Source organism: Lactuca serriola, chromosome 2 (assembly GCF_051521515.1).
Source record: "Lactuca serriola cultivar US96UC23 chromosome 2, Lser_US96UC23_V15, whole genome shotgun sequence".
In the NCBI taxonomy this organism is placed as follows: Eukaryota; Viridiplantae; Streptophyta; class Magnoliopsida; order Asterales; family Asteraceae; genus Lactuca; species Lactuca serriola.
In genome coordinates this window covers 176,649,980-176,664,988 of record NC_136409.1, presented here as the reverse complement: position 1 = coordinate 176,664,988, position 15,009 = coordinate 176,649,980, and the positions used below count along the sequence as shown (strand labels likewise).

Below are 15,009 nucleotides of genomic sequence, written 5' to 3'. Positions count from 1 at the left end.
CGAATTTCATAATTTGATTAACTAGATTGATAAGAACCCTAATCATTGATCAAGTGAAAAGAGAACCAATCAAACATATAATTAAGATCAAATCAAAGATTACTAGATGATAAAAATAAAATCAAATGCAAATTACAACTTAACAAGAAATACTTAGGAATCCAGAATCAGAAATGATATAGAAATTAGCCACACATGTCTAAGTTAACTACAAATCTAACAAGTATGATCTTCAAATTAACTTACAAAAAGCAAATTAAAGTGTTTCCAAAGTGTTAGATGATGATATGATACACCAAAATCTCCCCCTTACAGTTCCAAGTCGAAGTTATGTTTGAATATCCCGTAAGAACATGATAAATCAGAAGTTAAGAATTTAAATTTTGATCAGATCACGTTACACGGCCCATGTAACGTATGCCTTGCCATTACACGACCGTGTAATGACTCTGATGTGCTGAAATACTTCCAAAGCGTGGCTGCGTAACGTATGCCTTGCCAAAGCGTGTGCCGTGTAATAAACTGTAAGATAGCCAATCTCCAATTTTCTTCATTTCTTCAATTTAGCTCCGAAAGTTTCGAAATTTCACCAAGAGATTCCCATGACCATCCTAAGCATGCTCCAATCTTCAAATCACCCTGAAACATCCACAAAAATGGTGAAATATCGATAGATCCTCAATAATGTCCTTAAATGCAAAATGAATGAATATTATACTAAAAATGCAATGCAATGCTATAAATAAACATGAAATTAGCTTATGAAAAGGTACAATTTATGCACCTAACAATGGTGTAAAAAATAAGGAGTAAAAGTGTTGTATTTATTGGTAAATAAATTGGTTATTTTTTTTTAACAAACTAGCCATTCAACGGCTATAGTAACGCTCAAATTGAGGGCTTCAAGTTGATTGGGCGTGCGTTTCCATTGTGCCGAGCACGAGAGACAACGACAACGAGCCACCACGAAACAATGGGGTAGTGTGCACACCCGTTGTTCATGGCCAGCTCAACCACGAACATGCTCGTGCTTAGTATACCACTCGGCCTAATGGTGGTGGCCGGGTGATGCATGTGAAAATCTGTGTTTAACATTTACGTGTTAAACTGTAGTTAAACAACATATGATTCGTTCATTTGTCATGTATGAGTGACCACCACTCCACCTAAGTAGCTAACTTGATCGTTATATTAGCTCAAAATTTTAAAATAATATATAAAGAAGAAATGTCTCGGAAGGTCATCATTCCATCATGGTTTTACAATTACCAAAGCACAGCCACCGACAAAGCTCCTTCTTCAGGCGACGTACATAGAGAATTAGAGAAATAAGAGGAAATAAGGGGAAAAAGAAATCAATAAAGATATACAACAATCAAAAATAAAGATATACAGTAATTAAAAAAAGAGAAGGTGGGTAATAGGTAAGAAGAGAAGGAATTGTTTTTACCGTACGTAGGGTTCCTAAGGGCATTATACGTTAATTTATACGAAGGAATGACAACTTTATATCTATTGGCGAAACCAATTTTATTCTTAATTAGTTATTAGATGTTGGTGATTTGTACCACTAATATTATTTAAGTGTAATTAGATTAATTCGTTGATCAATGTTACCTTGATAAATATTAAATAAGTTAGGATGATGTAGAGTGCACATTTATTTAAGTTTATCTTGATTGAAAGTATATTGTTATTTAGGGGCGAAGCCCTTTACCGACGAGGGTCCGATGATAGCACCCCAAGGAGCAAGTTCCGAGGGGCAAATCCCTGGCTGTGGTCGAGCTTTTATTTGAATCCGTTTTTAAAGGTAGTGTAGTGACATGTTTGTAGTGGTTACAAAACTGCCATATGACAGTTTGGTAGTATTTTAGACAAGGTGGTTGTTTTTGTCCTACTAATCACATACGAATTCTAGTACACAAGATCATATCATCTTCTACATTCGCTTTTCTTAAATACTTAGTTTTATCCGATTAAATATTTTCATGTGTACCGCCGAAATGCTTTAATCTGAAAGTGTGTTTCATGACTCTAAGTGATCAAAGTATTCTTAACCTGATTTTCTAACATTAGACAAATCAGATAAAACATAACACATCCGTCAACATATTGACTAGTTAGGTGCATACATTTTAGTTTCTTTATTCTCGATCTTATGAAGAAGGCATACAATCATGGGCGGAGTCACCTAAGAGCGAGGGTAAGCCCAGAATCACCCTCAAATTCTCAAAAAAAAGTTGTTTATATATATATATATATATATATATATATATATATATATATATATATATATATATATATATATATATATATATATATATATATTCTAATTAATTTATACGGATGATCCTAAAAAAATTATGGCTTCGCCCTTGCATAAAATGCTTCAATTTGTTTATTATAATATAAACATCAACTAATCTATATTTCTAACTTCAATTTTTTTTCATAAGTTCAATCTTTGCGTTAAATAATTTAGATTCAATATGACTAAAATATGACAAGACGACATCACATTAATATTTGTCGTTTATGTATGCCTTGTAGATAATAGAGTATCTTTATGCACCATGTGTTAATTTTATATGAAACATTTTGATCGGAGGTTAAAACCGTTGGAATGCACTATCTATTTTATGTATTTAAGTCCAAACATTACAACCTGTGTTTCTCAAAAATTGCATACCTCATGTAACATTACATTCATGCAGTACCTACTACAGCCTCTAATGTGTATTCTACAACCTGTAACACATCGTTCCTTGACTGGACTAGTTAACGCAACTGCCACCCTAATAACTAGATGCGTTCCCCCGCGTTGCGGGGTGGAACGTGTTGTTTTTGTGTACATGTATAGTAGATTGTCTTAATTGGTAGCCACATTTAAGTATGTTGCTATTCTCTGCAATTCGCCCTTTTACAATTTTGATGCTTAAAATAATAAAAATAAATGACATTGCCTTTTTGCAGAAAAAAAGGATCCAAATTACATAAAACTAAACATTAAAATGAAAATACATTGCTCTATTTTAGTTTTTTTGTTTTAAGATATGCAAAAAAAGCCACTTAACATCAGTCTTGCTGACGTGCACTTGGCAGACTCATTAGTTCTTGATACATCCCACTAAATATGGAAGAGCTACTGCCATTCAAGTCTCTTCCCACCACTGATTTCTTAACACCTCCTAAATAAAATCAATTGTGTGAATTTTTAATGTTTATATTAAAAAAAAAGAATTTACTTGAGTCATAGTGGTTCTTGTCCATTTAAATCTTCTTTCAAGTTCGGGTTGATCGATTCCATATTTAGCGGGGTCTCTAGCTGTCTTAGATATAGCTTTCTCCAATTCATCCACCTTCTTATCAGCAAAATAGATTTTCAGCCTACATTCTTAAATCTTCTATGGAATAACAAATTCTATGTTCAGATGCATACCTGCCATTCAATTTATGAATATATGCAAATAGGCTTAAACCCAACTGAAAGTTGACCTACCAACGTTAAACCTTATGCATGCATCCTATAGTGGCAAACAAATACATATAAAATAACCATAGAGATAAATATAAATTGTTTAAATGTTTCAATATAAATTGTATATCTAACGCTAGGCTTAAATGCAGCTCTCTTAGCACTTGTGTAAGCCATTGATGTAGCAACTGTTGTTGCCCAAATTGTGCTTACATATACATTTTTATCAAGACTCCATTATATTTTGTTGTTTTGATTATTCAAAAAATCAAATCTATCATTATATTGAATAAAAGTTAAAGTTTATAAATTAAACTAACCAATGCTGGTAAGCTTGTGGTTTGAGACCAAGATTGCAAGCCTTCCATTTGACCTGTATCTTACTTTCAATTTTTTGCTTCATAATATATAATATGAATAAACAAAAAGTAGAATGTCATTAATTTTTTTTTAACTGTTAGCAGGATGGACAGGGGGCAAATAGACCAACTGTTATCAAAGAAAAAAAATGGTCTATCAGCCATTTTATGACAAATAAAAAACTTTTGAATCATGTAATTTAGCCAATGAACTAATTTTTTTTAGATTTTCATCATAATAGTTTTGTGGCTAAATCGTAAAAAAAATAAGAGTTTAATGACCAAATCAATAAAAAAATATTAGTGCAGCGGATTAATTAGTAAATAAAATTTTTAGACGATAAAAAAATATAATGGTAAAAATAAGTTGTTTTTTTTCTGTAATTTTTATAATATCAAAACAGACCAATTTTGAGACAGTGGAAGAAAGTATAATTGTTTAATGACTAAATAAAACAGGTAAATGGAAAAATCAATAAGATTATGAAAGTATATGTGTTTTTTTTTGTTGTATTTCTCTAAAAATATAACAATACCACTATCAACAGCCCATTTTGATTAATATAAATTAGAAGATAGAAGGTAATATGTTTTCAAAAGCATACCTTTAAACCCATTACTTCAACTTCTTCCTATTTGAGATTTCTATCATCAATGTTTAACACATGTAAAAGTCGTGATGGAAGTACAGAGAAAAGTTGGGTAAGGGTAATGTTGTCATTTGGCTTTAGCAAATCATTTTGGCAATGTCAATGAAGCCTTCATTTCTATCATTTGTAACTTTTTTAAAATAATAAACAATAAAACCTTTTCTTTAATATTTAAAAAGATAATAAATAAAAAAACACTCACCATTAAGTTCCATTTCGTTTGTAGTCTTCCTCAAAACTCCATTACCAATTTGTTGTCATAGACTCTTAGCTTCTATATAAGCAAAGCACACATCTGGAAACAATCCAATTCCATTTTTTGGCATCGCAAGAACACTTGGTAGAAAAGAAAAAAACTCATAAATGTATGATTTTGAGTTTTGATTTAAATATTTAATGCTAAAATGTTGAGTTTGCCTGTGTTATGGTTTTTTAGTGGGTATGATCAAATACACCATTCCGAAACCCCATTGTTATGCTATCCATGACGGTTATATATGGCTTCTTATATCCAAGATTTTGCAAATAAGAAAGTATTCAACAGTGAACACCTGATCTGCAGTCAGACACCTACAGTTATACATAACATTCCTTTTTTGAATTCCAATTGGTGCTTCAAATAGAAGTCATATAATGGAACTTGTATATACACAAAGCTTAGGGTAGTGAAAACTCATGTACAATGGTTACCTATATTCATGGCATTGAGAGGTTTTCTAAAATCGAGGGTGATAACAACTCTTCTGTTTGTTAATATGTTCCATTTGACAAAGCCCTAGAAATATAGGAGTTAAACACAAAAAATTGAAATTCAAAATAAAATTACAATCATGGATGGTAAAAAAGCGAGTGAAAATATAGAAAATGAAAGAATAAATTTTTTATTCCTGATGGAGTTACCTTTCCGTTCACATTGATGATCCCACACCTCTATTTGTTTATGTTCCTTTCATCTACATCACAGATTCACCTGACTATGCTAGCTACCACCAACACAGGTAAGAGTCGATGAGCACTAAAGCATATTGAAAACAAGTAAAAGCCAAACATGGGAGTTTTAGACAACCTCAAAAAAGAAAAGGAAGACCATATATATATATATATATATATATATATATATATATATATATATATATATATATATATATATATATATATATATATTAATATATCAACAATCATCAGTCTATAGCAAAGATTATGCTTTCCAAAACCCAAAATTGAAAAGAAATTAGGGCTTACATCAACATCCTGCTACATCGCCACTCGAAGCATAACTGTAGTTGCACCGGTAAAGGAAGCTGTGGAGAAAGCATCGTCTGCTTTTTGAAGAAGGATCGACATCTCTGATTTTGGCATGTTAAATCAGTGGTGCTCTACAGAGATGTTCAAGAGAGAGAGAGACGAAAACGGAAATAAGGAAACCGACGGCGAAACGACACCCTTCGCACATCACACCTCAAATCCCGCAGTCATTAACTTCAGCCAACGCCGTCGCACCATCACCAACAAAAGCACATGTGTGAGTTGTTGCTTACCAAAATCGATAGATGAAGGAAGTCGATTCCATAGGAGTAGAAAAAGGTGATTCGAGAGGAAGCGGTGGGAAGCAGGTGGAACGGGGAGGGCAAGAACAAATCCACATAGACCAAGCGTTTACTTGACATCACATAAACCCTAGAAGAAGAATACGTGCAAACTGCAATGAAATCTTTCCATGTTGGCTACGAATTTCTCTATGCCTCTCTTCCTGGTTCACGATCATGCACACACACAATGGGTTGTATGTGTGTTTCCCCTGGTGCTGAATCCCTAGGCTAGATATAAACATATACACCTTTTTTGTCTTTTAATCGTTCATCTGGGTAGAAGTTGAAAGATTGAGAACGGGATTGACAATGAAGAGGGTCTGGTTTGCTGTCGGCGATGGAAAATCGAGTCTTTTTTGAACACACATATTAGAAAACTTAGAAGATGGAGATGGAGCGAAAGCTAAAACGAATCCAGAAAAAGCCCTCCATCAAACGGAGCGGTGAGAATAAGAAAGAGATGAGGTGTTTTTTGGTGAAGCAAGAATTCGTCGAATAGAAGATAGGGAAGGAATAAAGTTGGATTTGAAGTGTTGTAAGCTAATTGGAAGGGGGAGGCGGTGAAAGATGAGGACGCATAGAAGAGGAACATGTAGCTTGCATCATGATGAGTCGCGCTCCTTTAACAGTTGACCATTGACCAGAGATATTGACCACACTTTTATCCGATGATTAAAAGTGATAAAATTCACAAACATAAAAAGTCCAGGGTAAAAAAAACGGAAAACAATACCAAAATTGTCAATAGAGAAAATAAATGGATCAATTTTACCAAAAGGCTAGGAAATTCACTGTTCCTAAGCTTGAACTTCTTTAATATATATATATATATATATATATATATATATATATATATATATATATATATATATATATATATATATATATATATATCAAACTCAAAATATAAAGAATCATCCTAATAATTAAAGTCAAAATAGAAAATTCTTTAGAGATTAAGAGTTACTTCTTCCGATCAAAAGCACTTTAAGGATTTGGGTTGGATGTACGGAAGGTACCGGTGGTACCAAAAGATAAAATGAACATCAACTCTTTATTTGTGGTATAGTATGCATCGCCTCAAATTTGGACTATACATTAAAATATAATAAATGTTACGGACAATAAATAACATTTAATTAGAAGGTTATTTAGAATCAATAATCTTAACTAAAGATGTAATAATCATAATAACAATCTCATGGATGTAAAAAAACTCTTAAATATGACTTTGTATGAAGAAGTTATGATCCTTCTTAGTTTCACGTTCAACCCTATATAGCAAAGTGTGTCGTAAAAAGCGAGTTAGAGATCGGTTGTTTATTAGCCTAGGTAATCTAAACGAAAGTCGTAGTAATCGTAAAAGCAAAAGAGTACATATAAAGAATGCTTAAATCTGACTTCATATGAGGAAGTTATGATTTTTCGAAGTTTCGATACAGTAGTACGTGACACAGAAATCGAAATTAAAATCGGTTGATTGTTAGCCAAAACAATGTAAACGAGAGTTGAATATCTCGTGAATACGAATCCGTCAATATAAAGACAGTTGAGAATGGATTTTGTATGAAAAAGTTAGAATTTTCGCACATATTCCAACAATCTAATCTCTATAAAAATATGAATTTAAATTAAAGTGGGAATTAATTGTTGAAGTCTAAAGGAAACTTATAGAGCTCATCGAGAGGATTCTGGGGATATAAAGAACGTTGAAAACGGAGGTCGTTTGCAAAAATTATAGCCATTCGAAGATTTCAGAAAAACGTCTGGCCTTAAGACGTGGCCGCCCGAGAGCGCGCCACATAGCGTTGTCGGCTAGCCGACTCCTCCAACCGACCGAGTGACACGTAGCCTTGTCGATTGACCTGAAAATAAGGACGTGACAGGTGGTACCATGAGAGTTGGATACATGGCGAAGTTCTGGAAGGCGTCCGACATGACGGCGTGGACCAACAATGTAACAACCTAGATACCATGTAATTTCCTTTTTGACCCAAAAGATAAAATATGTTGTAGAATCGGTCCTTACGGTAAGCGTACTTGGGGAGTACGCTTGGTGTAGATCATTTAAATGGGTCGCGTGTTCGGGTGAGTACGCTGGGCATACTCATGCGTACGCTGAGTGTACGTGACAAATGAGTAAAACCCTAAATTTGGGGTTTGACCATTATTTAAACATCCTTATCTCCTCAAACCCTTTCCTTCATCAGCCTTCACATCCCAAAACATCCCTCGCAAACCCTAATCCATTATGTGAGCATTTTTTGAGCTTGAGAGTGTGTATTTGTGCTCTTGAAGGAAGAAAAAGATAGTGGATTCATTTTGTATGCTTCAAGTAAGTGTAGATATGGAACTTCCACCTTGCAAGCAACCTCCACAAGTTATAAAGTTAGGAAATTGATGAATGTTCTCCTTGGATTTTGCGAGTTCTTAAGTTTTATGAATTTTAGTCCTATAATCTTGGTGTTCATGAGTATGGCCTACTCTAAACCTTGAGAGTTGTCCTTTCAGACATTTTTGAGTGTTAGGAACCATAAAAATGTGATCTTTGTCCTTTTCTTCCCTCCATGCAAGAGTTATGGTGTTCGGTTTGAGTATTAAGTTAGGGTTTTGGGTTTTTAGACCACTTCTAGCCAAGGAAAGTCATAAAGGTGGAAAATTTATGACTTAGAATGATATTTTGGTCCAGATCTGAACTTTGGACGTTAAATCTTAATGGAATAAACACTTAATGGAGAAAAAGGGAACCAACTAAGTACGTTGAGCATACCTAGTGGTTCGTTGCACGTATTTGGTTGATGCCCCTGTAGCTTGGCCAAGGGTTCACTATGATGGGCGTAGTTACTGAGTACGCTAAGCGTACTCAGTCTATGTTGACCTTCTTTTACTTTTTGACTTCGGACTTTCGACCATTCACCAGGGGTTTAACCAAGTTTGACTTAGGGGTATTTTGGGTATTTTGAGTATTTTGAGTAATAGTTTGAGTTTGGCTCACTATTTATTATATAGGTGACCAGTAGAGACAACAGTTGGACAAGTGATCCATTCAGTACATTTCAGACTATGAGGCGAGTCTTCCTCCCTGTACTTGTGGGTCGAAGGCACCAATATTGGCCAACTAGGTTATGTTTCCTGGTATATAGGATGTTGCTATGTTGTAGTGGTTTGTTAGATTTGTAAGATTATCTGTTTACTAGTTATATGTTATTTGTTGCGTATGTCGACATAGTGCGGTTGGGTTGAGGCAATATTGCTTATGCAGAGTCAACAAACCTGGAGCTTAGGGGCAATCCAGACACGAGTTGTGGGCTAGGTGGGCAAACCAGACTCACGCTATGGGCTCAGGGGTAGTCCAGCCCGATAGCTATGGACCCAGTATATATGTTGTTATTTGTGGTGTGATGGTATTTTGGGGAAACTCACTGAGCTTTGGCTTAAATTTTAAGTGTTATGTTTTAGGTACTTCTGATGATCGGGGCAAGGCGAAGGAGAGACCGTACACAACCTTTAGTAATATGTATTTGGATGTTTGGTTCTCATGACATGGGTCTTGATTGAAAAAATGATTTTACTAAATTGAAAAATGAAAATTTTACTATGACTTTTGGGATGTTACAAGTTGATATCAGAGCCCTGGATTGAGCGAATTGGATAAGCATTCATGTGAATCCATACTCAAACTAAGGATCTATAAATTTTTTATAACTGATTTCAAAATTGTTTTCATAATTATTTCAAAATTGTTTTAAAAGGTAACCAAAGAATAATGAGATATGTATGATTATCCGGAGCAAGAAAGTATGCCCAAAGATACCCACACTGTTATTTTCTTATAATAGAATTGCATCCTAGTTATAAGCTAGTGATCCTCAGGAACTGCATGATAGAACTTCCCGATGTGTGATGCCTGATAGCCTTGGTGAATCGCTTGTATGCTAGATGGAATTAACATCGTTACTATGGTTTCTTAGTGTGTTCATGATAGTTGTACATAACTAAGATTTTATAGTCTAAGAATGTTTGATTTAGCCTTATTTTAGGTTCCTTGTCTGGTTGTGGGCTTAGGGTAGAATCCAATATTCGATTGTCTATGGAATTCTGCGGTATGTATGATTAACATGCACGGGCGACTGTAAAGTTGGTGGAAGTTTCATGAGTGAGTGTTGTTGTAGTAGGCCAACTTGAAGGGTAATTAGCCACTCTTAAGAGAATGAGTATATGATGTTTGTGTATCCTATTTGTTGGGTTTGTTATTAGGTAATTTGTGATGATCCATTAGGAAAAATACGGGTAGGTTTGGAAGGTAGTATGGGCCTGTACTACTGGAAGCGCAAGACCCGCACACATAACAAGGAAGTCACAAACCTCGAGGGTTTAGTCTCTTCATGATGGTTATAATAGTATGAATTGTGGAATTTATGATATATATTTTGGTTCATTTTCAGTATGGTGTACACGAGATGATCTTGTTAGGAGCAGGTGACCCGGAGAGGATCAGTTTGTCAGACGATGACATTTGTGAGTTGATCGTCACTGGGGTGGCTGCTACTGTTCGGGGTGTCATCCCCGAGGTTTTCGGGTCTATGATGACCGCGACGATTTAGTCATTCAATGAGCGGTACTCTGTTGTGTCTGAGGTTGTAGCTGCTGCAGCCACCGCAATTATTGTTGTTTTTGGGGTCAGGGGAAAGGATAATTCTAGTATTGGGACTTCAGCATCACGAAACCCCGAAGTTTGACTGGGTTATGGACCTGATCGTGGACATGAGATAGATTCCTGACGTGGAGGGCTATTTCTTCACATGTTCCTGTTTGGAGGACTGGAAGGTCAGGTGCGCCCTGAACCTTATTCGATTGGGCGCGAAGGACTGGTGGAACCTAGTGAATAGTTCTTATACTACTGAGCAGAGGACTATTGTTACTTGGGAGCAGTTCTCAGAGATGTTTCGCACTAGGTATGTTCCCATAGTGGAGAGGGATATGTTGGCCCAGGAGTATCTAGATTTAAGGTAGATGATGGAATTGGTGACAAAGATCACCAAGATGCTTACTGAGAGGGATTTTTTTTGTCTTGAGTATGCTGCTACGGAGCAAGCTCAGATGGCATGATACTTGAACATGCTCAAGAGTGATATTCAGCAGTTTGTGTCTACACAACATTAAAGTACCCTCTCCGAGCTTCAATATGTCGTACGGAGATGGGAGATTGAGATTGAGACTTAGATGAAGGAGCAGAGATAGGCCCCCGTTCAGTCATAGCCTGCAGCAAAGCGGTTCAAGCCTGCTAATTCACGATCTAGGGGATAGAGGGGTCGTACTTGTGGCGAGTGTGGCAAGGTTCATGAGGGTATTTGTCGATGTTCTTTTGAGTGCCACAAATGTGGCAAAGAGAGGCATTATGCAAAGGATTGTCGTCAGCAAGCCTCGTTAGTGAGCTCCGGGATTTGTTACTCTTATGAGCAGGTTGGCCATGTGAAGGCTAATTTTCCCTTGCTAGTCGTCAGACAAGTGCAGGAACCAGCCCCGACTACTTTGAGAATCATGGATGGACAACACGACAGGGTGGAGCCCCTAAGGGCTCGAGGTTTTGCTTTCCAGCTCACAACGGATGAGACAAGGGTGGCGTCGGACTTCGTTACCGGTATGTTTCCATTTATGATTCTATTAAGTTATTTTATCGTGTGCTTTATGATTGTATTTCTATTAGGTATCTTCTTAGTGAATTCCTTGCTTGCTCTTGTGCTTTTTGACATGGGTGCGAGTCGGTCCTTTGTGTCTCAGTCCTTCAGTAGGATTTTTGATATGTCTCATGTAGATTTCCAGTGTCCGTTGCGGGTTTCTATCGCCAACGAGCACAGGGTTCCTGCATCGAGCGTTTTCCGGGATTGTACCTTAGAGATTTTCGAGGTGTCTTACCCAATTGATTTGATACCTATCCCTATGGGGGATGTGTGTGAGATAGTAGGGATCGAATGGTTGAGTAGATTTGGGGGCCATAATAGATTATGAGCGACAGCGGGTGGTAGGTTGAACCCCAAGTGGGGGAGAACTAATTATTTATGGCGAGGGTACCATAGTTGGTTCAAATTTTTATTCAACCGCCAGGGCTTGACAGTATCTATAGCATGGATGTTCGGGATACCTTGCTTATGTGATTGACACTTAGGTAGAGAAGGGGGTTTCGATTTTCGATGTGCCTGTAGTCAGAGACTTCCCAGATGTATTCATGGAGGAATTACCCGACATGCCTCCTGCGAGGCAAGTGGATTTCAAGATCAACCTGATCCCTAGTGCAATGCCGATTGCTAAGGCGCTATACCGATTAGCACCACTAAAGATGCAGGAGTTATCCCCTCAGCTTCAGGGGCTTTTAGGCAAGCAATTTATCAAACCAAACACTTCGCCTAAAGGATCACCGATCTTGTTTATGAAGAAGAAGGATGGGTCTCACCGCATGTGTATGATTATCGGGAGTTAAAAAAAAGTTGACGGTGAAGAACTGTTACCCACATCTACGGATTAATGATCTCTTCGATCAATTGTAGCGTGCATCTTGGTTCTCCAAGAGCGATTTCAGGTCATGGTATCATCATATGAGATTCAGGGAGGAGGTGATATTTGCATATTTAGCCTCATAATAAGTATAGATTTTTATCATTTATTAGCTAATTTATTGCATATCATGGACAAAAGATACTTAAAAGTGTTTGAATTGTGTTTTCAGTCCAAAAGTGAAGCTCGGAAGCAAAAGGAAGCAGGAGAAGTGGTTAGGAGCTCGGGAATTGAACAAAGAAGAAAACCACCAAAAACAACACCTACTCGGCGAGTAGGGTCGACTACTCGGCGAGTCCGATCGAAGATTCGAGAAGATAAAGACTCCATGACTTATCGTGTACGGGAATTAAGAGATGGACTCGGCGAGTCGGCAATGGACTCAACGAGTTGTTTCACATCTATAATGATAACTTCTCAGATCGACATTAGACATTCTAGAACCCTTCTGGAGAGAATAGCTGCGATTGAAGAGTCAAAAGAACCCTAGAGAACGAAGATACAACCTAGAATTCAATTTCGAAGGAGATTTGAGGCAAATTCTCATCATTCTACTTAATCTTTTGTTTTCCATTATGGCTAGACAATTAGAATTCGTTTTATTGCTGTTAATTACCTCAATCATGAGCTAAAACTCTTAAAATTCTGGTTGGGGATACAATATTGATACTATGGTTTGATTTATGGTAGGATTAATTCAATGTTGGTGATTTTGTTGATTTTAGCTTGTTAAAGAACCTTGTGTGTGAATAATAACTATTTTTCTGTTAATATGAAGATAATTAAATAGTATGAACATCTTTTAATTGTCAACCTCATATGCTTATGTGACCACTTCATCATATGACTAGGATTAATGAACATGAAACTTGAATTAATAAGAAAAATAGGTAAATTCATGTATGAGCTTGTGTGATGGCCATCAACAAGAAGTTAACTAAAGGACCAAATTAGTTAGCTATTACAAGTCTAAATTAACCCGAATAAATAATCTAGTGAATTAAATTAAATTAGACAACTGATTACTGTTTGAGTTAGTTTGTTCTCTAAGGATTAGTGCAGCGAACGTGAATCTAATCACTTGAATCGGTAACCAATAGAAGAATTAATCCATTGCACTATTACAATAATATCAACCATAAGATCAATTGAATTGAACTAAACAGAAGTCCTTCCCATTATTGAATTTAGTTAAATCTTTTCTTTTCTAGTTTTTAGTTTAAGTGATAGTTAGTAAGTTTCTAGTCATGTAAAACTAGAGAAAACCCCTACTTATTAATTAATTTAGATAAAATTAGTCTTTAGTTTTAATTTACCGTTCCCTGTGTTCGATACCCTACTTATTTAGCTATACCACAATTGATAGGTCCACTGCCTTTGTGTGTTCATTTTATAATTAAAAGTAGGATTAAAACTAAGTGAGTTTACACACATCAAGTTTTTGGCGCCGTTGCCGGGGAACGGTTCTAAATTAGCACTAATTTCTAGTTTAATCGATCCTTTGTGTAGGATTTATCTTACACAAAGTTAATTCTTAGGTAATTTAGTAATTAGTATAAGTTTTAATAAAAATCCGTTTTAATTAGTAATTAGAAAGTTTTTCTGTTTTTTTGCCTTGAACTCGGAGAGTCCATCGCTGTTCATAGTTTTAGTTTTTATTTTATTTTTGTTCCTTTTACGCATTTTATTTTTTGTTTTGTTTGCAGTTGTTTCATGACCCGAGGATCTGATACACCTTTGGTCCCTCCTCTCGAAGACCCGGAATCCGCACTAAGGATGAACAAAGGAAAAGTCGTTGGAGAATGCGCTTCTTCAAAGAATTCTCCACTAAAGAACCTCAAGTCCGTTTTCAGCAAGAAGAAGAGCAGCAAATCAGGAGCATCCAACGCCTCTTTAACAATCGAAGACCTGATCAAGGAAGACACCGAGTACGAGACCGAGGAAGAAGAAGAACCTACATACGAGCACGAATCCGATTTTGAGGACGATTTAGCTATCACTATGGCTAATATCGATGAAGTCCCCATGGGGGAATGGAAGAAGAGGATGCACGATGACACTGGCCCGGGACTTGTGCAGCCCGCAATTCCTGCAACTGCTACTTTTGAGCATAAGGGTCATATCCTCGCTCAACTCAAGGAGATTCCCTTCTATGGAAAAGACCACGAAGACGCCTACAAGCACTTGGATGAAGTAAATGATGTGGCTGGATACTTCAATGTACCAAATGTGCCACGCGAGACCCAGCTACTTTGCATGCTTCCAGTCACATTCAAGGGTGCTACAAAGGATTGGCTCAAGTCACTTCCTCCCGGTCGGTCACCACATAGGCTAAAATGAAAGAAGAGTTCATAGACCATTTTTGTCCGCCTTCCAAAATAGCC

General features: G+C 36.4%; 1 long non-coding RNA gene across 8 annotated transcripts; it reads right to left on the bottom strand.

Moving 5' to 3' along the window:
* Positions 1-2,941: 2,941 nt before the first annotated feature.
* Positions 2,942-6,627, bottom strand: LOC145087500 (uncharacterized). 8 transcript variants are annotated; one of them, XR_013700826.1, is made up of 6 exons: positions 5,727-6,627; positions 5,385-5,467; positions 5,175-5,259; positions 3,796-5,040; positions 3,440-3,524; positions 2,942-3,359 (listed from the first exon to the last, which is right to left on the bottom strand). It is a non-coding gene; the product is annotated as an uncharacterized LOC145087500 (long non-coding RNA). The 8 variants fall into 8 exon arrangements; XR_013700824.1 differs by having other exon boundaries at positions 3,440-5,040; XR_013700823.1 differs by having other exon boundaries at positions 2,942-3,524.
* Between the last annotated feature and the right edge of the window lie 8,382 nt (positions 6,628-15,009).